Source organism: Ruditapes philippinarum, unplaced genomic scaffold (genome assembly GCF_026571515.1).
Source record: "Ruditapes philippinarum isolate M1 unplaced genomic scaffold, ASM2657151v2 ctg839_1_1_1_1, whole genome shotgun sequence".
Lineage (NCBI taxonomy): Eukaryota > Metazoa > Mollusca > Bivalvia > Venerida > Veneridae > Ruditapes > Ruditapes philippinarum.
The window spans coordinates 21,327-47,059 of NW_026867340.1; the positions used below are offsets into that span (position 1 = coordinate 21,327).

General features: G+C 32.9%; 1 long non-coding RNA gene across 1 annotated transcript; it reads right to left on the reverse strand.

Moving 5' to 3' along the window:
* Positions 1-10,916: 10,916 nt before the first annotated feature.
* On the reverse strand, positions 10,917-25,051 carry LOC132735782 (uncharacterized). Its single transcript, XR_009626496.1, has 4 exons — positions 24,892-25,051; positions 23,143-23,268; positions 12,160-12,275; positions 10,917-10,982 (listed from the first exon to the last, which is right to left on the reverse strand). It is a non-coding gene; the product is annotated as an uncharacterized LOC132735782 (long non-coding RNA).
* Positions 25,052-25,733: the final 682 nt, after the last annotated feature.

Genomic DNA, 25,733 nt, shown 5'->3' on the forward strand with positions numbered 1-25,733 from the left:
TCATTTCTGATATCAGTATGTAAATTAACATGAAAACATACTGTATCTTCATATCACTAAGTCTCAACACAGTTGTTGCAATAGATGGAGCATCACACGAAATATTGCGACCAATGCATGAGTCACAAGAACAATTCTATTCTTGATACCGTCACTTCCACGCTATCAATTCGCAAGTTATTGTGGATTCAGATGGTGACGTCAGGATTTCCCGGTCATCTGAATGATGTTCAGCAGTTTAATCTTATGCTAGACATTGGCAGCGACATACTTCCATTTCCAGGGGAATGTGTTCTTCTAGGAGATAAAATTTATCCTAATCGACATCCCCTTATGACCCCATATACATCACAGCAAATTAACAGACGTAATGTTCGAAAAGAAAATGCAGAAAGATTAACAGGTTTATTCAGAAATATAGAGTTTTAGTTGATTAAGCTATAGGGGAGATCAAGCAATACAGGTCGATTAGTTCCATTTAGCGCCATTCTAGAGTTCTACTTCCCCCGAGTCGTTAATATATGTGCTTCTTCGGTGGGACGAAGAAAATTGCTGCAACTCTTTTAAGTTTAGAAAATACGAAACCTTGTGATTTTGTTGAGTAATTAATAAACCCCTAAGATTGACTGCTATTACGAAGTATGTTTCTGTTTATGTTTACGTTTCAGTTTAAGATAGAAAGGTCTATCATGAGGTTAATTTACTTTTACCGTGAAAAAGTATAAAATAATCGTTCATTTTTTTTATATTTTCCGTTTCCGTTTATTTTGGTCCCTGTTCCTATAATGTTTCCTAATGAAGTGCTGAGGGCACCAGTGTACGCATCCGTTTTCAATCAGAATACCTCGGCTTTTATCGTTATCTTGTAATTCGAAAAGTTGCGATGTGTCAATTCAGTACTTCCGACGAACGTTTACAAAACATCACAATTAAGCAGGTACTTGCGCTACCTTAAAGCTCGTTAATACATGTATGAAATTAGACAAAGCCTATGAACGGAGAAGTCGGTTTTTTTTAATCCATTTTTCCGTTTTAAAGGTGTCATTCTATATTTCATGCACGCTTCTTTTTTCACTGAGAACACCCAACGATTATTATTATTCCGAAAGGTTGCGAATGTTCTGTTATCGGAATACCCCGTGTATTATCATTGAATAACATCGAAAATGGCGGCGCAACAGTTCGGGACCCGGTCTTTTAACGTAATAACAAAAAAATAAAACTAGACAATTACGAAAATATCTGTCATTTGTTACGGCTCGGGTCTGAATATCCGGTCCAAGGGTAACCCGCCTTTTTGGCAGTAACGAGGCTTGCCGACTTGCCGCCCATGAGGGGGTACCCGATGGGTGGATATTCCGATTTAAATCGCAAACATAAGTCAGATATTTTTCTTGTATATTCTGCCATATTCTGCCCTTTTTAAAACGGTTTACCTCAATAAGATATTTTTTATGAAAATAAATCTTATTTAATTAATAACTGTTCTTACAATAGCGTATGAATTAAGAACTTTTTATTAACGGCGAAATGGTGTAATCCAGGGCATATACTAGTATTTTCATGAAATGACGACGTTTACAATTCGATTCATTCATAAAAAGCGCTAAAATGACATTCTATGGCACGCGACTCATATGGCACCCCAGTGCCAGTTGAAATTTCCGGCATGGGTTAAACTAACGACAACACCAGCTACATATGTAGAAGGAGGTGGCGGAGCAAGTTCAACGTGGCTCAATGAAATTCTCAATCGGCATGCAGGCTACAATACATCATTTATTTTGTCCTTTATAATTGGCCACCTTAACCCGTTGCCTCTTTTGCTCATCGGTCAACAGATGTGGCACCCATTTAGCAGAAATCTTTCTGATTTTAAAATGCTTCTTAAAAATAATGTGAACCGTTGAAAGTGATATGCCTACCTTTCGTGCAATATCGCGAACTGTAAATCTGGCATCTCCTTCAATGGAAACGATTTCTTTACGAGATGCAGATTTTGGCCTACCTGATTTTGGTTCATTTTGAATGCACTTTACACCAGACTCAAATTTCTTTTTCCATTGCCTAAATATGTCATTAGACACACAAGAAGGCCCATAAGCAGTAGAGTTCAGTCATTAACCGCTTCAAAGAGCAACCCAGTTTTGAGAGAGCTTTGATGTAAGCCCGTATTTCATCTTTTTTTGTCGACGCTTCTACTACAGTGGTCAATGACATGCTAACTGCAAACAGAACATTTTATTCGTCCTCAATAGTTTTATTTCAGTTAATTTTTACCTGCAATGTTTTTCCCCATTAATAGTCATCTTAGATTTAGACAATATTACTTACATTTTTTTTTTATTTTAATCAAAATGGAATCTGATTTGATTTAAATAGGAATTTATAATAAAACAAAGATTTAGTAGATACTGTACACTAATTCAACGGATAATTTTGCAACTGTAAGTTTGTCGAAATTTCGTTTCAATCGTCTTATGCCTGGCTCGAGAAGAGAATATAACGACTAGAAAAGCTTAGAAGGAAATCCAATCGAACGCAAAAGTATCAAAAAGGCGATCTGTCATATTTGATTTCATATATTTATTGAAAAGCTGTTAGAAACATCTAGAAAATATCATTATTGTGTTTTTATATTTATTCTGACTTATATCTTTTTCCAAAACTTCTTGCCATCGCGCAATCGAACAAACCTTTACTTTTAACGGTTGTTCTTCTAAAGTATCAATCGAACAGGCTTTTAGGGTTAAAATGACCACTGAAAATTCTACCTTTATTCATTTCTTTACTGTTAATTTAGCGGAAGTTGAGGTGAAATTAGAAGGCCTTCGGCCGAAAATTTAGTGTCCATTTCTCGATGCCAGTTTGAAACGGAGAGTGGTAAATACTACGCCAATGTTTACATACGGGTCCTTTAGTGAGGTCGCTAAAAAGTTTGTGCAAAATTTAGGTCAATTAATACATAAAGATATAGATATTTTGGACTCTGAAAAATAAAAATGAGGTAAAATTAATAAGTTCGGATCAAAGAATGATTTCTTTTGAAACATAATGTGGTTCAAATGGTGTATGCGTCATTGGCTATATCACAGGAGCTTGAAATTCTATCAATGATCGCTGAAAAGTCAGATTTAAAAAAAAATACATACCTATATATAAAAAGTGTTTCTTTATATATACAGGTATGGATTTTTTTAGATCGGACTTTGAGCGATTATTGATAGAATTTCAAGCTCCTGTGGTTATATTTAATAAAGGGTGAAATGAAGTTCTATCTGTGTCATGCAAACATGTAACAAATTATTACAATAGTTTCTATACGTGCATCTATATGCGTCTTGTACCTGCGTCAATGTGAGTCTTGTTCGCGCGACAATGTGTTATGTGTACGTGCGTTCACGTACGTCTATGTGCGTCTTGTGTACGTGCGTTCACGTTCATCTTGTTTGTGCGTCCTCTGTACGTGCGTTCACGTGCTACTTGTTTGCGCGTCCATGTGCGTCTTTTGTACATCTTGCGTACGTGCGTTAATGTGCATCTTGTTCTCGTAGCCATTTGTGTCTTGTTCGTGCTTCCATGCGCTTCTTTTTCTCGCGCCTATTTGTGTCCTGTGTAAGTTCATGTGTACGTGAGTGTCCATCTGCGTCTTGTTTGTGCGTCCATGTGCGTCATATGCATTTATTTGTCATTCATAGTCTCTTGGGTCGACAAAAAGAATGTCATTTATTTTATATTTTGATTTAATAACCAGGCTTACCTTGTCAGACACTCTTTATAGTACATGTGCATGTGAAATATTCTATGTACTAGTCTTCGGTTTAAAATACCATAAATTCAAATTCACATGTAGTGTTTTTATTTGAGTCACAATGTATGAATTTAATGTAAATTCGCGTTCCGTTTGGGCGGAGCTTCCGTTGTTTATAATTAGCGGTTCGCAAAATATAGATTCAGACAACACAAGTTTTATATCTAGCTGTGTTAAATTGGTTCTATGTCCCATTTTCATATTATCTTCAAAGTTTCTTTTGGGGTGTAACCACTTAGCAATAGGCCGATCGACGTCATTTTCTCAACAATTATTTCAAATGATAGGAAACAATATGGTGGTGTTTCCGTTCAAATGCTGTAACTGACGTGAAATTAACCGGAAGTGTCATTATTATAACTTCATTCTGCAAGTTGTCGTGTTGGAACCTTTCTGATAGCTTAAAGTTCTATCTAACTGACAATATATTTTAGAACTTTTCATATTTTTTATTGACCCGGGTACCAAGAACCATGTTTCTATGGAAACTTGCGCTTCTATGTACAAAAGGTGGTTTCATTTTATTTTATTTTATTTTTCAAAATAAATAAATACTTGAGACAGGTTTAGGTATTTACAGATCAAAATTTCAACAATATTGAAGAACTGTGATAAACTTTCAGAAATACCCAAGTGTATGACAATTTCATTAAAAACACAATTTTACTCCTAAACACAACATTTTTTCAATAGTAGGCAAATAAACCATTATTGTAAAGTTTAAGTATTATAAAAGATGTTAACATGTTATAATTGTGTAAAGTAGGCGGTTCCACGTTCTTATCCGGAAATGGCCGAAAATGTACGGCAGTGAAAGTGGAGTTTCCTAATTTTCGTTGTGAGCAGTTGGGAGAATGTGTTGACAAGGTTTGATTTTCGACGTTCCATACTGATTTGTCTTGATGCTTCAAGATATTAGAGAATGGGCTAGTCCATAGTTAAATCATAACATTTTTTTCTTAGTCATAGCCCTTCCCTTATAAAGCAACTTGATATACCCTGACATGCACGAACTTTACTGCGATACGATGCAAATGCTTTGCACAAAGACTGTTTAACGCTATATGGACCTTCCAGCGCTTTGGTCAACTCACATGGAAGAATTATACGCCCAAAGCGGTGAACGGGGTGGGTAGCGTAAAGTTGTATTGAACGTGTCAAGGATGGCGGCGTTGTAACAGGCGTAAGTCTCGAATCCTAATCATCTTTGTTACCAACGTGAAATAGTCACATGTTATCAAAGTAGGGGCGACTTACTAAAATAAGTAAGTCTTTTTCTCGATATCATCTTAAGTAACAATTGCATCTTGTATTTACCCAAAATTCAAAGGTTGCTTGTTTGTAATAGACCCGATCGACCCGATATACTGATAAAACTCCTATTTTCCATATTGTTCAGGAGATGAAAAAAATAAATACAAAAACCTTTTACTATTTTTAGTAACATTTATTTATCTTTTCATAATACTAAATATTACTAACAAAATTACAAAGATTGTTTAGGCAGCCACGATATTAATGTCATGAAATTCATCAATGGTCAATCTGAAAGACAAAAAATTAAATACATAATTAGACTTTTTATCACCCCTTCTAAATATTCATATTGCTTTGATAAATCATTGCTTTTACCCGTTGATCGGTCTCTTAAAGTTCGTCATTTGAATTCTGTTCAATATGCCTTAGACTGTCCATAATTTTTTTCATTGACCTTAAAGAGACTGGCCTGGAATAACTCCCTGAACCAAAAATATTTTATTGATTGACAAGACTGTACTTGATGAAAGAGACAGTGATTTTAATAATATATATAATAGAAAAATGAATGAATAATGGCGACTAAATTGGAGTGTATAAGTGAAATTGTATATGATTAATCCAGAATGGGAGAAATGGGAATTAATAAATAAAATGTAAAGAATAAGGGATAATGAAACAAAAAAGGGATACTTGAACGATAATAAGGGACAGTGTATAAAGTAGGGGTTACAGAATGAATAAGGATTAATGGAATGAATAGGTGATAATCACATGAAAAGAATGAATAATGACATCGAATAAGGGATAAGGGGGAATCAATAAGTGATAATTGATTTATATGAGCCGCGTCACGACAAAACCAACATAGTGGGTTTGCGACCAGCATGGATCCAGACCAGCCTGCGCACCGCGCAGTCTGATCAGGATCCATGTTGTTCGCTTACCAAGCCTATAACAAGTAGAAAAACTGAGAGCAAACAACATGGATCCTGATCAGACTGCGCGGATGCGCAGGCTGGTCAGGATCCATGCTGGTCGCAAACGCCATTGTGTTGGTTTTGTCGTGACGCGGCTCATTATGTATTTGGTTAATGAATAAAGGAAAGGTGAATAGGATAAAGGTGCGTTTTAAAATTATGATAAAAAGAGAACTCGAACCTATCAGCGTCCATGACCATGCGTACATGTACAGTGACCATTCATACACTGTTTGTGTGGTTTGCCACAGTGATGAGAGAACCAGTACTGGTCACAGTCGGCAAGGTAGCGCAACCTGAAAATTAAGAAAATATATGAAATTTATACACGTTTTTATAGTCAGTAGTGTGTAACAGTAGTTATGAGGGAAAAGTTTACATTTTTGTTTTATTTTTAAATGGTAAATTATAAATTGCACTCCGTGGATTTCAGTTTGCTATGATATTAAAACTGTCTGCATCTCCAACAAACTCTTCTGTTTGCGTGATAGTTTCTTAACTGTTAGAACGGGGCCGTTTTTTTTTTTTTTTTTTTTTTCACATATTATGACCTTTTTGTTAAGGTGATAAAACATTTTGTCAACCATCTCCGCTTGAAAAAAATGGCGTTAGTGGTCTCCCTCATTTTGTCATGTTAGAACCGAAATAATATCGGTCTGAGCGGTGTTTATCGGACACTTACACCGGTTTTTGTTGTCTTGATGCAAAAAAAAAGAAAATACTACTGTTTTTGTGGTCAATTTCTACGCATCAAAACTCCTAATAGGTGTTAAATAACCGAGACCGGTTTTATTTCCAAACTGACCGCGTGGTTCAAAACCAAGTCAGGGGCCATACGCCGTTCACCCGACACTCATTGGTTGATTCAATGAACGAATTCAAGTGTGTCTATAAGCTTATAGCTCCATACACATTCGAAATAAAATAAATATAAACTAATAAATTTTATGTTTCGATTTCTTGTATTAATATCATATCAATGTTTGACAATAGGATGAAATTCGTCCTCTATATAATTCACACACATATCAATATTGAAAGCAACTTACCAGTTTTGTCCGGTGTTGGGCTACATGTACAAATTCCAGATTCGCAAGTTGGGACATTGCCTACAGCACACACCTCGTACGCACACTGGGTAGTGTCAACACCATCACATCGTTCCGCAACCGCAATTCCTAAACAATATGCACGTAATTCACGTTAATTGTTATTGCAATTAAAAGATGTCTACTCAGATTCGTCAGTTGTTATTTTGTTTCTGTTTCAGGCAGAAAAAAATGATAATGAAAGTTATAATGAAAATATCTGTCTTCTTTTCCAAAAGAATATTGCTTAAACAATCATATAACATTTAAAAATTGTGATGACGATGGCAAACGTTAACAATTATTGAAAATAAGTAAAAAGGTAAGAGTTAAACAAAATATAATGACAATCAAAGGTACTGACCTGCCAGACAGACCAACAGTAGTACAATCTTCATGTTGCTTTGCTTTCAAGTCAGAAAGAAATGTGAAATATATGTCTCTGTCGTTGATTAATATAAGTCGGAGCGATAAGAGATTGAATTATGAAATCATGACTGCGAGATCGTGATTATTTTGTGTCGAGATATGGAACTGTTTGGCATCTAGATTTCGTACATGACTAAACGGTCACGAAGGGTAACGCTTTGTTAGATATGTAATAAACTAGGTCGTAGAGAGAGATAAGAAACTTTTTAATGAACTATAATTGTATTTGTCATTTTTTTATCCTTTTTTTCAGTTCGGTACTGTAGAACCTGTAGAACTTTAGGGTGGTATGAAGACTATGCATTTTTACTGGTAATTGAATTATTGAGTTTCGCGGCCCCTTCGTGCAGTATTGCACCGAAAAGACTTCCAACTCTTGCTGGATAGCTTCTGTCGATGAAAAAACAACATTTGTTTGTTTGTTGTTGTTTTCGTTGTTGTTGTCTTTAAAGTCTTCGATAGAATTCTAACCGTGCTACCTTAACCTAACTGCCACCGAATCCAAAATAATGCATAGAACTAGTAGATGTAAGAACTTACATAATAGGAAAATAATGTTGACTTTGCTAAACTACATATAATACCTTGGCGAATAATTAGGACAACGAATAATTTAGACAACAGTATTTTGGTCTATGAATAGTTTAGACAACTTTAATCTTTGTACAGTGTATATCAATAATTTAAACAATTGAACATTTGTTTGTGGATAATTTAGACAACTTTATACGTCCAGAGCAATCAAAATATGGAAATTTCATGACCTCTTTCCACATTACTTTTTTGACAAAAATGTGTTTTAAAAATTATATAAAAAATTTCCCGAAACAAAAATGTACAACAAAGTTTGTTACCTGTCTTACTTATGTCTTGGAAAACAGCAGATTTTGTAAAATATGATTATTTATGTGTTTTTCTAAACAGAGGCTATCTTAATAAATATACAGTCGTTTAAATGAAATCTTCAAATATTGTTTTACAATATTTGTCATGTTCACATTCTCAAAAATTTCATTGCTAAACTTCCAACATCTAACAGGAAAATTATTGAAATTTACTACAAGAATAACTATTTCATCACAAGAAACTACTTGAATTCATTGCATCCTCTCAGTAAAATATTGAAATAATATTTAAATAATTTCACTTCCAATATATCAGAACATAATTACACAATAGCTGATATTTAGAGGATATTGAATGAGTGTTCAATGTTCAATACTGAATTTAGTACCTGCGAGCAAAATATTATTTCATTCAACGAATTGAATCAACGCAATAACGATCCTACATAAATATAATATTCTATGTATCACATGTACAAAATAAAGGCTGTTTAAAGTAAAAAATAATAATGCTCCATTAATGCGCCTTTATTGTTCCTCTAACATTTAGGGCGTCTTTACCCTATGTTTGTATAACGGAAATGACATCGGATCTAAATATATGCACAGTTGTACAATACCATTTTTATGAAGTCAAAACATTGGCACTAGTATACTATAAATTTGCATACATCACATTCTCAAAATCTTGATACTGTTATAGATTTACTTTTAACACGAACATTTTCAACATGAACATTATGATGTCATGATTTGATGACATCAGAAGTTCCCGATCAAGTTCTGGTTGCTCATAACGGACGAAACTTCCATTTCACAATAAATTTAAATAACCTCATCATGTAAAAAGCAATAAAATGACCAAACAGTCACATAGTCACAGAAAAAACACGATTATCGTTTACTTCACATGTTAGATAAAATTATACTAGTATCATCGGGTGTGTGTATTTTAATCATTAGCATTAGCTTTTATACTAAAACTCATGGCTATGCCACTAATAAAAATGTTGCATCTGACGTTAACTTTAAGAAATATATTTTGATCTTACATGCAAAACCAAGATCATCCCTTGTATTTATTTTTAATATCAAAGTCATCCTCTGGCAAAATTTTTAAAAAGCTTTAAGGAGCACAACATTGTAAAAATGTCACTTTTGAAAATAAGCCAACAATTTTGGTATAACTTCATCAAGAACTTTCTTGCAGTTTGTAACTCTAGGTGCTCCTTCAGAATTTTTAGCAATAAATATATCTCTAAGGCCATCTTCTCCAGCACGATTGCATACAATCTGAAGATATTTAAGGATTAGGTATGAACCTGCAATATTTTCTGCCATATTGAGCTTACACACACCCGATGATACTAGGCAGGTAAGAGAAGAGATGTTTTTCCCTTTTTCCTTGTTGTAAATCATTGAATGGTACACATCTAATGGCATATAACTATGTTGCATGAGTGTTGAGTGTTTAAAATTAATAACCTAAGAGAATCTACATCTGTTGAAGCATTGTGAGCATTATAGCTCAACCTAAGTATTCTTGACACCGGATTTTCTTGCTTGAGAGATTCTCTTGGGTATAGCTTTCGAAATACTGTCAAGGAGTCAATGACTGCTTGAACAGTCCCGAAAAATTGTTGGCGCCGTAAAAGGAACGATGATTTTGGCTAACCTCGGGTGTTACAAACTAAAAACAACACCAGGGCTAAAGGTTTTAGAACTGTTCTCAGAGTTCTGTCTCAAATCCCATGATTTCCAAAGATCAGTGTTCATTGTGCGGCAGTTTCTGACCAATCAAATTCCTAAGATTTGAGTATGAGCATAGGGAATTTATTTATAACCCTTGGAACCTAGGGTCAACACTCCATTTGAAGGAGCTGAGAGATACATAGGTTCCACTCTTCGGATCCATTTAGTCGTCTCTTACAATCACGCAGAGATAAACGATAGCTGCAAATATATCACGTGCATCAACCCCACAGCCACAAGGCTCGATTGTATAAGACGACTGTACCTTTACTGATGAATAATTCACAGTTTATCTTTGTCAATAAACGATTTAAACAACACAACTTTATATTTGCCGATGAATAATTTAGACAACTTTTCCGCTGCTGACAACAGTTTACTATACCTTTTAGACAATTTTACGTCTGCTGATGAATATGAAGAGAAAGTTTTATTGTACCTTTTGCTGATGAATAATTTTGAGAACTATAACTTTTCTACCACACAAAATACTTTAATCACTATATAACTTTTACGAAAACATGTTGTCAAAAAGCTAATAGATGGTTCAGCTATGTGGCCAATCAATTTTGTTTCAGAAACTGTAACAAAATAAATAAATAAGTAAATAAATAAATAAATAAATAAAGGAACGAACGAACGAACGAACGAATATTAAAATAATAAATAAATAAATAAATAAATAATGTCATTACTTCGGCTTAATGGGCCTTTAAATTTTGTTTTAACTCTTATGTACAAGAAAACGACAACCTTTCTGATTCAAGATTCATTTATTACAAAATTAACACAGATCAGAGAGTTTGGCACTGCTCTGCTCCTGCAAAAGAAAAAAAACAACATTTATTAAAAAACCTTCATAAGTGCGTCATTATATCAATATATGTAAAAAAAAAATTCTTTTAAAGCAGCTACCCTACAGGTTTATGGTGTTTTTTTATGAAAACTGAAAACAAATCAAGTGATTTCATATAACCTAAGGCATTTATTAACAGCAGCTATTATGTGTAACGTTATGAATTTTGCAGCAATTTCTGTAACTCCGTTACAAATTGATTTGAAAGTTGTTGATAAATACTGTGAATTTTGTTATATTTTGATCAATGAATTTATCGTTTCGTCTTTATTTATATTGTATATGAAACACTTGGAGCTTTCTTAACCCTTTACTGAGGTGGCTGATTAGTGCTCGACCCCGCCAAGCAAAAAGTAGAGTGCAAATGAGCCGTGTCATGACAAAACCAACATAATGGGTTTGCAACCAGTATGGATCCAGACCAGCATGCGCATCCGCGCAGTCTGATCAGGATCCATGCTGTTCGCTATCCGTTTCTTTACTTGTTACAGGGTCTGTAAGCGAACAGCATGGATCCTGATCAGACTGCGCGGATGCGTAGGCTGGTCTGGATCCATGCTGGTCGCTAACCCATTATGTTGGTTTTGTCGTGACACGGCTCATTAACGTTTTAATGTTTTACACATCTTGCATAAATGAGGATTCAAATAATGCATCTTTCAGAAAGAAAAATAAAAGAAAAGAAAACCAACATTTATAGTGATATTTATGTAACTATATCGGTAATGTTTAAATAATATATAAAGTAATAAGGGCAAAGAATCGTGTGTTTAATAAAATTAACATTGAGAATTAATGTTTACATATTTGAGGGAGGATAAAATATGAACATTTTCCTTCATATGTTTTATTTTCATTCATTTGGCTAAAAGTAAAGCCCTTGATGATAAATGAAAGCATATTACAAAAATAGACCTGCAGTGATATGTTAAAGGCCCATGATGCCCCAGAAATGCTTTGATTTTTATTTCTTTACAGCATTCATATTTGCTGTTCTGTCAAAAGTTTCCAAAATGTTACTTGTTGGCCAGTTATCTGAAATTTTGCTTCCGTTGTTTTTTTTGTTTTTTTTTTGTTGTTTTTTTTGTTGTTTTTTTATTATTATTACTTTATTTACCTTTTGTTAATTTACTTTATTTACCTTTTGTTAAAAGTGGCCGCACACACATTTTGTGTCTACACAGTGACGTTGATCCTTATTGCAATGATGACTGTGAGTCCAGTAGCTGTCAGGGCAGTCATCTTTAGTAACACATCCTGTTACAAAAATCGTTCGATTAAATTATTAATAAAAATATTTTTTTTTATCAAGAATCAAATTTGACGGATCTCTTGCATATATATCTTCTTTGCTGTTTTTCGGACGAAGTCCGTCTAAAATCATTTGTTTTTTCCTGTAAAATTAATAGGGTAGAACTGAATATAAGAATACTTTTCATTAGTCATTTTAAAATTACTATCTGAATTCTGGGAATCTCATTAGTCATTCAAAAACAAAATGGCAAGGATAATTCTAACTATTTTAAATTAAAATTTTAAGGCTAGTTCTTACATTGAATGTAAAGGATGATTCTTTTGCCATTATACATATTTTAATGTAAAAGATAGTTCTAAATAAAATGTGCAGGATATTTCTTCAACTTTGTAGTGAAATTGATTTGATATTTAAGTTCTGTTTAAGGTAGTACACCTTTACATTGGAAAACTGCCTCGGCTATTATCTATAATAACCTGGAAACAAATACGGATTGAAAGTAGTTCTACCACGTGGTTTCAGATTTAAACAGAAACAGAGATGATGTAAAACATATGTTTATATATTATGACATTTAATGTCTGTTCCGGTACTCTTTTGCTTGAAAAATGTCTGACAACAATTTTTTTAAATATGCCCACTGATGTTAAAAAAAAACCGACTTAAATGTCAACAGGTTGGTTTTTTGTACTTTCGGTTTCTACAACCATAATAATAAATACAGTAGAATCCCCTCTTAAGACACGCCCGGAATTAAGACCAAACCCCGCTGTTAAGACCATTTTTTTTAAAAAAAGAACGGAATTTTCTGTTCTTTATGTCAATGTTTACCATGAATCCAGAAATTAAGACTACCTCGCTTATCCAGTTTTTAAAGACCACCAATTCAGTCCCAATTCTCTATTTTGTTCTTTATTTGACCCCACTATTGAGACCAACAGATTTAAAGTCAACACCTGCCTAGATTTCTTTAATTTGTTGTTATGTTGTTATTTTTCTGCTTAATGCTCTTAGGGCATAACACTTCATTTCACGAGGTGTCAAAAACACCATTCATTGTTGGGATATTGTATGAAAATAAGGTGAGAAGGTGGATTTTAGAGTGGTTTTTAATGTTGCTTTAAGCACATTGATTTTTGCTATAAATTTATTTCTTATTTGATGGGTGGTATTATATACACCATGTAATATTTAATATTGAAATCAGATCAAATAGAATTTGATATAAATTGCTTCCGAAAATGTTTTCTTCCATCAGAATGTAACTTAATATCATACTTTATGTAATATTTGTAGGTTTTGGATACATATTGTTTTATTCACACAAAATGACTAAAATAGAACATGGTCGTAAAGTGTATAAACAATAAAAATACTCACAATTAAGACCACCCCGCAATTAAGACCACTTTGTTTATTTCCAAGTCCCGATGGTGGTCTTAATTGAGGGTTTTTACTGTATATAAATGATGTATTGTTTGCTTTTGGAACTATGAATTCACTTATTTTTGGTGGACTTTTACTATATATATTGGAAATAAACCAGTATTAAATTGCTATTTGTTTACATGTCAAGTTTCTTAGCGTAGGTTAGACCGAAATACCGCATCCGTTCTGTGTATTTCGAGGTTCTTATCCGAAGACTGACGGAAAGGGCCGAGTAGTTGCACTATCTCCACTTTGAAGAGTATAAAAATAGGCTAGAATCACTGACGGTCTCAACCCGGTACGGAATTAGACCGAACCCATTGTAGACTAGAAAGTACCAGATATACCTACTGCGTGCCAAAAAGAATCAATCACAGTACCTGATATAGCCTCAATAATCCAAGCAGCAGTATCAAGCACACCTGTAATTGAAGCATTGTCAGACGCCATGTTGCCAGTACTAACTAAGGTAATAGAACATTCAATTAAACCTATCTTAATTAAAATGGAAAGTCAGGAAAAAGAAAATGTAACGATGAAATCACAAATGCTAGAACTTACCACATAAAAAATGAAAGCCTGAGTTTAATTGTCTATTAGCACCAAGGAAAAAGAAAATGAATGCTGGAAAAGAAATTAATAGAAACCAATGATCAAATAGAAAATCTCGAGACCAGCTTGGATGAGTTAGAACAGTATGGTAGAAGAAACAATCTGAGATTTTCATAATGTTGTAATTCCATGTTCCAATCATGATACCGAGAATAACGCTGCAACAAGGTTAGGAAAATCGAACAAATCAACACTGACCAGCTCATTCTTGATATATGCCAGAAAATGAAAATAACTCGCCAGTATCATTAGATCAAATAGAAAGATCACATATTATTGGAAAAGTTAAAGATAAGAAATGTCAAATCATTGTGAAATTCAATTCATACAGAACCAAAGATCTAGTCTACAGTAATAAAAAAGGCACTCAAACAATGTAAAACACCTGAGTTTAATGTATTTATCTCTGAAGACCTCACTCATGAACGGCAACGCATTGTGCAAAAACTATCACAACTCCGCAGAGAAAAAAACATTCACTCGTATTGGACGCTGGATGGCAAGATCTTCTATAAAGAGTGCGAAAAAGGTAAACGTAGACCAGTTAAGGTGATTCTGCTTTGTCAGCCATGTTTGTTTTCACTATGTGGGTCCAAAGTGAAAGTAGGCCAAAATTCATATAACAACAAAGCTCACATTGTTATATGATGAGCCATTTGCAAGTACACTTCCAGTTCTATGTTTTAAAGACTATTTTAAACAAAAATAAAATGATAACAATAAGAAAATTTACCTTGAACAGTTGAATGTGCTACATTTCTGAAGACCAAAAACATTCTGTTGCAAAGTTTTATGCACATTTCATGAATGGCAAATCCTTTTTAAAGTCTGTTTTAGTGCCTACAAAAGCTATCTTTTGCAGAAAATACAAAAAACTTTAAAAAATATAAACCTTAGGAAAGTAGTTTATCTGACCTTGAAAAAAATGGCCACCATGACATGTGTAAAAAAGTAGTAACCATGAAAATAAACATCATTTACCTATCTCTTGTGTACATGACAAACAGACACACTTCACTGTTACACATAAAAAGGTTAGAATTTTAAAGTTTGATAGTGTTTTTATATTTAATAGTAGTTCATAAGGCTATAAACGATGATTGTTTTCTTGCACTACTTTTTTACAAAAAATAATGGAGGCCATGTGCTTAGAAGGACATGAGATATGGATTTATTTGGAGTTAAGTTTTGAAAGATATTTGTATTTGCTGCAAAAAATAGCTTTTGTAGGCACTAAAACAGACTTAAAAAAGGATTTTTGCCATTCATGAAATGTGCATAAAACTTTGTAACAGAATGTTTTTGGTCTTCAGAGATGTAGCACATTCAAGGTAAATATTCTTATTGTTATCATTTTTATTTTTGTTTATAATTGTCCTTAAAATATAAACCTGGAAGTGTACTTTCAAATGGTTCATCATTTTACAATAAGAGCTTTGTTGTTATATGAATTTTGGCCTACTTTCACTTTGGACAGACTTTGTGAAAACAAACATGGCTGACAAAGCGGAATCACCTTAAAGAAATCAATGAAATAGAGAACTTTGTACCTGACCCAGACCCAGAGAATCATTTTCAGGCAATGGTGGAAAATCCCTGGAAGGATTGTGAAAATCAATGTGCCCAATTAACGCTGTTACAAGTATGTGATTGAAAGAAACTTAACGCTGCATAATTTTTGAACATACTGATCATACAGAAGTTATTTGAAATGAACAGATATATATTAAATACAAATACTTCTTTTACACAAATTTTCATTTGACTTTTTCGATCTGAACTGTTTAAATGCAACAGATTAAAAATCTTATAATATTGTAATTAAGTGCTAATCGCCCCTCCACCTTGTGTGTTCCAAGAAGCCCTATTTATAATCCATATAAATGTAACTCTATCATTTATTTTACTAACACATTCGCCGATATATATAATGTTATATATGCTATAATTACAATCATCACACGTTTCAATAGTTTGAATATGTTTAGTAGTTTTTCTCCTTTTCTTAACAAGTTAAAAAATAGCAATGTTATTTTACTCTATAATCCAATAATTTTTCCTTAAAAAATTCATTAAAACACATCTTTCGGGGAATCACACCTTGTTAAAATTCTTGTCAACAAATCAAAATTATTGTGCACGTGCTTCAGCCATACAAACAGAAGTTGTAAACGTACACTTTAAAAAATTACTATGGAATTTCATTGATAAAATCCCAACTGACACGTGCAAATCGTGAATGTGCATGGTATTCAAATCAGTTTTATTTTGTTATTTTTAGAAATGTGTATTGATTTGGATTGTATACAGTGCTCATATTTTTGTGTATATGCAACGTTTCATTGTATTATATTGAAAATGTAATAATGTTGACTTCAAGATGAAAATGATTATATTTCAATCGTGGCTCCCGCAACTAGGTTAATGTTTTTTTTTTGAAAACAAAAACAAACAAACTTGTAAATATTTATGTGTGTGTGTGTGTGTTTTTCACTCATGTATGTATATAAGTGCGTATGTGCGTACGTGCGTGCGTGCGTGTGTGTATGTATGTATGTGTGAAAAAGTCTTATATTGTTACATTGATAGATATTAGCTAAATTTTCATGTTCTACTTTTCTTTCTCCTTTCTACCTGTTTATTATTGTCATTAATTATTCTGATTAGAAATATTCCAGCAGTAAATTTTTGTTATGAAATTTTCCTTTGAATAAGCTGGTGATTATTTTAATATCTATATTTTTATGAAACAAAGAAACTGTTCAATTGAAGAATTAAATTTTTCCATATTTTTCTATACTAAAAATGTTAAGTAATCAACTTTTTCTCTCCCTAATATTTTCCTCTTCTTACAATCAGTAGAACAACAAGAAGCATTATGTTTTCTACAATACTTTTATTTCTGACATTTGTCATTTTTTTCCGTTTATCTCTTTTCTATCCTATAGAGTTCAGTTTGTTAGGGTTATTTAGACTGTATACTCAGTTAATGTCTGTATTTGCTGTCATTTTCACATTATTGTTACCTGCTTAAATATCCAAATGGGTAATTGCCTTAATTCATATCGGGCGGCAATCGGATTATTTAATTGTGTGGCAATAAGTTCAGAACGTAACTCTGTTTTCTTATCGTGAGAAATTCGTTACTGTTTCATTTTTGTGCAAAATTATTTAGGTTGATATTTCGCTCGTTACAAATATGGTTAATTCTGGTCTGCTCATTCTTTTATAAGAAATTTTATCATTTAAATAACAGTAAAAAGAGCCTACTTAAAGACCATCCGCGACACAAATAGTTCGTTATGCGAAACCAATTTCAGTTCAAATTTTATGTTTTTAAAGATAATGTTATGCACACATGTAGACATAAATCCTGGTCCTGATAGTGTGATACAAACTCAAACCTGTATTTCAATATATTTCACCGAAATTCGCATTATAATTGATTTCATTTCTGATTACTGGCTAGACAACGATATTTTATGCTTCACAGAAACTTAAATGAGTAATAATGTCACTGACTCCCCATTTTCTCTAGACGGATAAAGTAATTTGTGTAGAAAAGACTGTAATTCATATTCTGCCGGAATGCTTATATATGTATCTGATAAATTTATCTCAAAAAGACTAAATGATCTCGAAAACTTTTTTTTGAAGAGTCTGTTTGGGTTGAAATAAGAAAAAACGCAAGAAAGAATTTTGATATGTACTACATATCGACCTTCAAACTATAATAATGATTACTGGGATAAATTGAACTTGTGTATAGAAAAGGCTTTTGATTTTTGCCCCAAACATAACAATTCTTGGTGATATAAACGAAGACCAACTAAATTCGAGTAATTATAATCTTCGAAATATCTTATTTATTAAATGGTATGCGTAATATCATTACTGATCCAACACGTGTTACTGCTCGAACATCAACCCTATTAGATCCAATAGTAATTTCAAATAATTTAACTGTTTTAACGTCAGGAATTCATTGCACTCCAAAAGAAATAAGTGACCATTTTGGAACGTATGTATTTATTAAAATCTTCCCATTTACCCTCTATACTTATAAGAGAACGTATATGGAACTACCAAACGAGCGGATTTTGTAAAGTTTAATGAATTAATTAACACAACTGATTGGTCTTTTCTAAATTTAAATACTATTGACGAAGCCTGTGACTTGTTTACAAAAAGGTTCCATAATTTAGCTCAACAATGTATACCTACAAATATCATCACAATAAGGCCTAAGGATAAAACCATGGTATGATTCAGTAATAAGAAATATGAGTCGTAAACGGGATAGACAGAAATGTAAAGCAATTAGATCAAATAAAGAATCTGACTGGTTAATATACAAACGGTATAGAAATAAAGTGAGCAATATGATTAAACATGCAAAGGAGAAGTTTTATAATCACTTAGAACTTTCTATATCTGATCTTAATTGTAATAATCCCAGGCAATATTGGAAAACCGTAAAAATGTTAATTAAAGAAAACAAAGGTTGTGAGAGTATTCCCCCACTTTACATGGAAAATTCGCCTGGCAAAACTTACTTCTTCACCGATCTAGAAAAAGCAAATTGTCTTAACGATTATTTTGTTTCAGTCTCAACTGTAGACGACACCCATTCGTCCCTACCAGATTTTGTTTCTAAAAGTAATGTTAAATTTTCTAGTTTACAAAATAAGCGATCAGGAAATAAGTGATATCTTAATAACGTTAATTACAAATAAAGCAAGTGGACCAGATGAAATTAGTCATAAAATGCTAAAAGAAACAAGATATTCTGTCTGTGCTCCACTAGGTATTTTATTTAACAGATCTCTAGTCGAAAATATTTACCCTAATTCATGGAAATCAGCAGTTGTAATGCCAATATATAAAAAGGGCAGTAAAAAACATGCCTATGAATTATAGACCCATTTTCTCTAATAAGTTTGTGTAGGTAAAGTATTTGAGCGAATTGTTTTTAAGCACATTTATAATCATTTACATGTTAATAATCTTATATATCACCAACAGTCTGGGGTTTTTACCGGGTCATTCCACCGTTTTTCAACTTATTGATATTTATCATCAAATTACTCAAGCCTTTGACAAAAAACAATCTACATGTATGATATTTTGTGACATTTCGAAAGCATTCGATAGGGTATGGCACAAAGGGCTTATATTTAAATTGCAGCAATACGGTATTGATGGCGATATATTAAATTGGTTGAGCAACTATCTTTTAAATCGGCACCAAAAAGTTTTTGTAAATTCAACTTTCTCAAGTGAGAAAATAACTACTGCGGGCGTTCCCCAGGGATCAGTCCTGGGTCCGTTGCTATTTCTAATCTACGTTAATGATATTGCGGATAATCTATTAAGCATAACCCGCCTCTTTGCAGATGATAGTTCGTTGTCGATTTCCTCTAGCAATATGAATTTTATAGAAAACACATTAAATACCGATCTACATACTCTTCAAGAATGGTCCCATAAGTGGTTAATTAAATTTAATCCAGATAAAACAGAAGTAATGTTTTTTTTCCTTAAATGATGAACAACGCCCTTCTCTATTCTTTGAAAATACCCAACTTACTTATGTAAAAACGCATAAACATCTTGGACTTACATTGAGTGAAGATGGAAAATGGCACGAACACATTAATAATATTATGACATCAGCTTCTAAAGTTCTAAGCTCAATGCAATCATTGAAATTTAAACTCAAACGAAATACATTAAATCAAATTTATTTATCATATATGCGACCAATCCTCGAATATGCCTCCACTGTTTGGGATGGCTGTAATGAAAATGATAAACATTCTCTTGAAAAGATGCAATATGAAGCAGCGCGTGTTGTCACAGGCCTAACTAGATCGGTATCTATAGACCGTTTACTTAGAGAAATTGGCTGGGTATCTTTGTCGGATAGAAGAATTATGCAAAAATTAATAATGTTTTACAAAGCCATCAAAACAATGTTCCAAGCTACTTACTAAATCTTTTCCCAAATAGTGTCGCTAATTTTACTCCATACTTCCTCCGAAATGATAACAACTATGTGACAATCGCACGGAGAACACAAATATTCGCAAAATCTTTCATTCCTTCATCCATAGAGTTATGGAACAATTTGGATGATCATATTAGACATGCGGCTTCTCTTAATATTTTTAAATCTCGTCTCAAAGAAATTTATAAACCACATACTGTTCCTAAATATTTTGTATACGGAGATCGAAGTTTATCTGTTTACCATGCACGTATTAGAAACGAATGTAGTAATCTTAATGCGGATCTTTGTAAAAATCATCTACGAGATAACTCACTTTGTAGCTACTGTACATCCAGTATTGAAGATGCCGAACATTACTTTTTTAAATGTCCCAAATATAACGAAATAAGAGTGCAGTTATTCCGCTCAACTCGCAGTTTCCATCCTTTGAGCGTAAAGACCCTTTTGTTTGGAAAAGAATCTCTTTCTGATGAGAATAACTTATTTATTTTTGATAAGGTACAATTATTTATTAAATTATCGTGTAGATTTGAATCTTAATTTTTTATATTATCTGTACTACTTGCCACGTTCAATTGATATCCCTACTTACTGAACTCTATCCCCCCCTTTTTTTTTTTTCCTTTTTTGTAATGCTTTTCTTCTTCTTTCTCCTTGTGCATTTTTCCCTAATTGCTCTACTATCATACATTTTGGTTTGTAACTGTCTTATTATTATTAGATAATTCAATATATCAGGGAAGAACCGTTTGCTGATGTTGTAAGAACTCGTGGTTCAACCCTTTTGCTACTTTTGTATTTATACTATGATAATATAATGTTATAAATGTGTAAAAAAAAAAAAAGAGCAATAAAATATGTTTAAATCAGAAAGTAGTTCTTTAAAATTTTGAAATGGCCCAATTTAAGTCATCTCTAGTTAGATTGGTCATAATTAAAGTGTATTTATTGCATGTGTGTAGTTTTTGTGTGTTATATGATGACTTTCAAAGTTGTTTTTTTTTTGTGTATTCTCCAGGAACTCATTTGTTGGTGGAAGGATTAAAGATGTCAGGAGTTTTAAAGTGGTGAATTTAAACAGTGTTACAACAGAATGAAGATTTCTGAAAATATTAGATGGCTAACCTATTATATTGTGGGCCTCATTGGACTTCGATAGTGTTAATGTTTAAAGTTGGGACAGTATATAATTCATCAAGAACAGTGGAATCCAGAATTAATTTAAGTCTCAAATTTGACTGATTTACTATAGAACAAAAAGTACGAAAATTCACCGGGCCGAGTCGTGACAAGTGTATGGCGTGGGTTCAAAGCCCAGAAGGGGCAACTTTTTTCTTTATTTTCTTTCTTTTTAACTTATTTATGTATCTGTCAGATCCCTTATAGCAGGAAAAAGAGTTTGTTTGATTTTAATTTTATAATTATTGTAGATATTTATTTGCTAAAAATGCCAAATTTAATGGCAAATATGATACCAGTTATTCTCAAAGTTTAATAAAATATAAACTACACGGTTAAAGTATTTTGTATTTTGCAAGACCTGCCAATATACATTTAAGAAAATTTAGGCAAAATTTGAAAACAGCCCCTCATTTTGGTAACTTTAGGAATATTTTGAATAAGGCTTTTTGCATAGGGAAATGGTCAAATAAGTGTTTTTTTTACCATACTATAACATAACATAACATAACATAAAGTTTCAAAACTTTTAATATTTGAAAATTGTGTTCTCCCTTAATCAACACTGTGTTTATTAGAATTTAGTTTTAGATGGCAGGTTTCAATTATTAAGAAAATCTACAGTTTCATTTTTTAACCATTTTTTTGTTGAAATTTAAACAGAAGATACTGCATGTTACTATTATTGTCCAATGCATACCTAAAGTTCAGCGTTTTAAAGGGACTGAGGATTTTTTACATGACGGGACTGGATTTTTTTCCCCAAGATTTGTGTACCATTTGATGTTGGTCTGGGCCATTAACATGTGTCCCATTTTTGAGAATAATAATTTCTGTTGTGCAAAGTGACCCAAAAAGTTACAACGCTTTTCACTCAGATTCGGCTAAAATTCGATATGCACTTTAATTTTTGGTAAACATGTATTCTTTATGATATAGAAAATTCAAATTTTATGTTAAATTTAGGGTTTTTGACCTCATTGCAGTGATTTAATTATCATATTTTTTTATCTTCAAAAGGTAAATTTTCAATTTGTTTCCTAGGACTGAAATTAAGTATGATTAAAATTTGCACAATGTGTATAATATCAAATTCATTGAAAATTAATGAAGATTTTATTGTGAGCTGTGTGGAAAATTGTTTAATATTGTAATCATATACATTTTAGTGTCACATACATTTTTAGAGACATTTGTGTGATTGTTAAAATGTAAATACCTCATTTAAATATATATGTTATCATGCATATTATATAAGATGTCGAAAAGACGGAGCATGTCAAAAAATATCCAAACTATTAGTGGATGAAGTGGCGCAACAAGCTGGTTTTTGTGAGGGAAAAACTAATAGATTTAACTCAATACAGGATTGCAGCAGTACCTCTAGACGCTTGCAGAAATCATGATCAATAAAAAGACAAATATAGTTGTTTTTTATTTCCGCTGATTCTTACATTTTTCATTCATTATCATACATAAATCAGTGTGAAAAGATGAATAAGACCTTTTAAAGTTCATTGCAAGACTTAAGCATTTAATCATTCAATCGCCTGGTCCGGTATATACCGGAATACTGTATTTAGTGTGGTGCTCCAATCATTTTAGTCTAACTCAAAATGAAAAAAAAAATGGTTCACCTGAATTTGCCGGTCTAGGGGCACATGTACACACATGGTTAACGCATGATGGAACATCATTGCCACTGCAAACTTCCTCAGCACAGCTTGTTCCGTCGTTCCGACAATATTCGGCTGCTGCAAGCGCTAAAATTTAAAAATGAAAAAAAAAATCAGATATGTTTATCTGAACAATGGAATGTTTTTTTTAGATAATTGTTTTTTTCATAACTCATTTATCTCTCAAACAGTCTTGCTACATATGCATTGTATTTCCATTGGCAAAGATCTTTGTCATTGCTACCAAGAACAATCAAAGCACCGAAAGTGCTGTTAGCGGCTGTTAAGGGGTGATACAAACGTACTTCTTTCGTACAGATATTTTGGAAATTGTTTATCAACAATTAAGCGCTATTCCATAAAAATAAGAATGTCCTTATTTTATAGAAATGACCATGTTGCGTGTAGCAAATAAGTCATTTATAACGTTGCTGTTTTTTTGTTTTTTTGTTTTGTTGTTTTTTAATATTAATTACATTTCTGGAAGGCTATGAAAACTGTTTAACTGACAGTTCAGTGCTAGATTCTCATTCCGACCTAATAAATATGTTCATCAAAAGTTGGTTACTTTAACACTGCTGATTTTGTTTCACTATTTAAAGTCAGGATCTTTGATTACATATATCTCACAAAAAAAAAACGGTTTTTTTTGTTTTTTTTTTTTTATTTATTTATTTTTATTATTATTTATTTTTTTTTTTGCTTTTTTTTGCTTAATACTGATTGTATCCGGCCTTGGACATAATTTGATACAATATGTCTAATAAGATACAATATCCCCATTGATAAGGTATTATTCTGTCATAAAACAATTTAGTTCACGCCTTTTAATATGAAATATAACCATGGACTTTTAGAGTTTGGTTAGCATGATGTTCCAACAGAAATAATTATTGAATCTAATCTTATCAATTTTGTCTTGTTTCCAATTCCATTTTCAATTCCCCAAGTCCAAAAATCCACATCAAATCATATTGTACATGTACCCCATCAAGCTTCGTTTACAAAAATTTATCTCGAAACCATATATTGTACTTGATATATAACAAAAATCTGTCAAAATAAATAAAGATGTGAAAGAAAGATGCCATGATTCATTGTTGATAACAATACTGATTCTATTGGACTGACACAAAGCTGCAAAACCTATAACAGACTCGGCTAGCGCTTGTCCAATATATATTTAACAGCTGAGTAGTCGTCAAATAAAATTCAGTATTGTACTCAAAAATGTATTACAGCCTCAAACCATAACAGCTTTATGCTGAGTTAACAACGAGACAACAGCTTCCGTATTATAAATAAGATATGAACCGCGTCACGACAAAACCATCATAGTGCGTTTGCGACCAGCATGGATCCAGACCAGCCTGCGTATCCGCGCTAAACCCACTCTATTACAAGTAGAGAAACTGATAGCGAACAGCGTGGATCCTGATCAGACTGCGCATCCGCGCAGGCTGGTCTGGATCCATGCTGGTCGCAAACCCATTATGTTGGTTTTGTCGTGACACGGCTCATAATTATATTCTTTCAAGTAGGAGGTAGAAGCAAACAAAGACAATCTCGTAATTTATCGTCCTTAATTGTTATCTGCGAGATTTTTTACTCGCGTATTCCATGTAGAATAATTAATGCATGTATATATCTATGTGCGGTTACATTATATTTAAAAAAATGCATGCAGTCGATAAAGTATATGTTACTTACCAACAAAAAGGAAAAGAAAAACTAGCGTGTACTTCATTCCTGTATTCTGGTTGATTTTACTCAAGCTAAATTAGTTACAATTGTATCGCGTATCAATTTAATTAAGGCATGTAACATGATAAGACAGGTCAAGTCAATCTGATACTTGTAAACGTATTTGGCATGTTTCGTGTTGTAACAGTTCCATTCCGGATTACATCAGTTAACGGCCGCAGCTTTACGGAATACCGTTAGGGCCATCATGGTTATACTTTATAATCCATAGGGCGGCAGTGCGATAGTGCGATGGCGATAATACGACGGCGCAATTGCGACAATGCGATAGTGCGATGACGACAGTGCGTTGACAGTTGTCAACGCGTTATCATACTGTCGTCATTGCACTATCGTATTGTCGCCATCTGGATTATAAAGTTTAACCTCGATGTCCCTAACGGTATACCGTACAGCTTGGCTGAGATTTATGTCAATGCGAATACTTATAAACTGATATGACCGTGTATGTCCAGTAACGCCGAAATAGTGAAAATAACGTCCGATTCGTGCAATAAGTTACGCAGAATTGTACATTAAATGGCGGATACCTGACAGGATTTCCAACGCGGTAAGAAAACTGGCCAATATATTTTTTATTTAACTGAACTGAAAAAAATCAATAGCCGCATACGGCTGCGAAGGCATAATTCTTTATCACTCATCAAGATTATTTTCACGAAATTGTTTACTTTTCAAGATCATTCGTAAAAATGAGGAGCGAGATTTCGGCTTTTTTGTCGGCTCTTACAAGTACAATAATGCATATTATACCGGATATTTTCAATTTTCGGTAGGGAAGTGACATA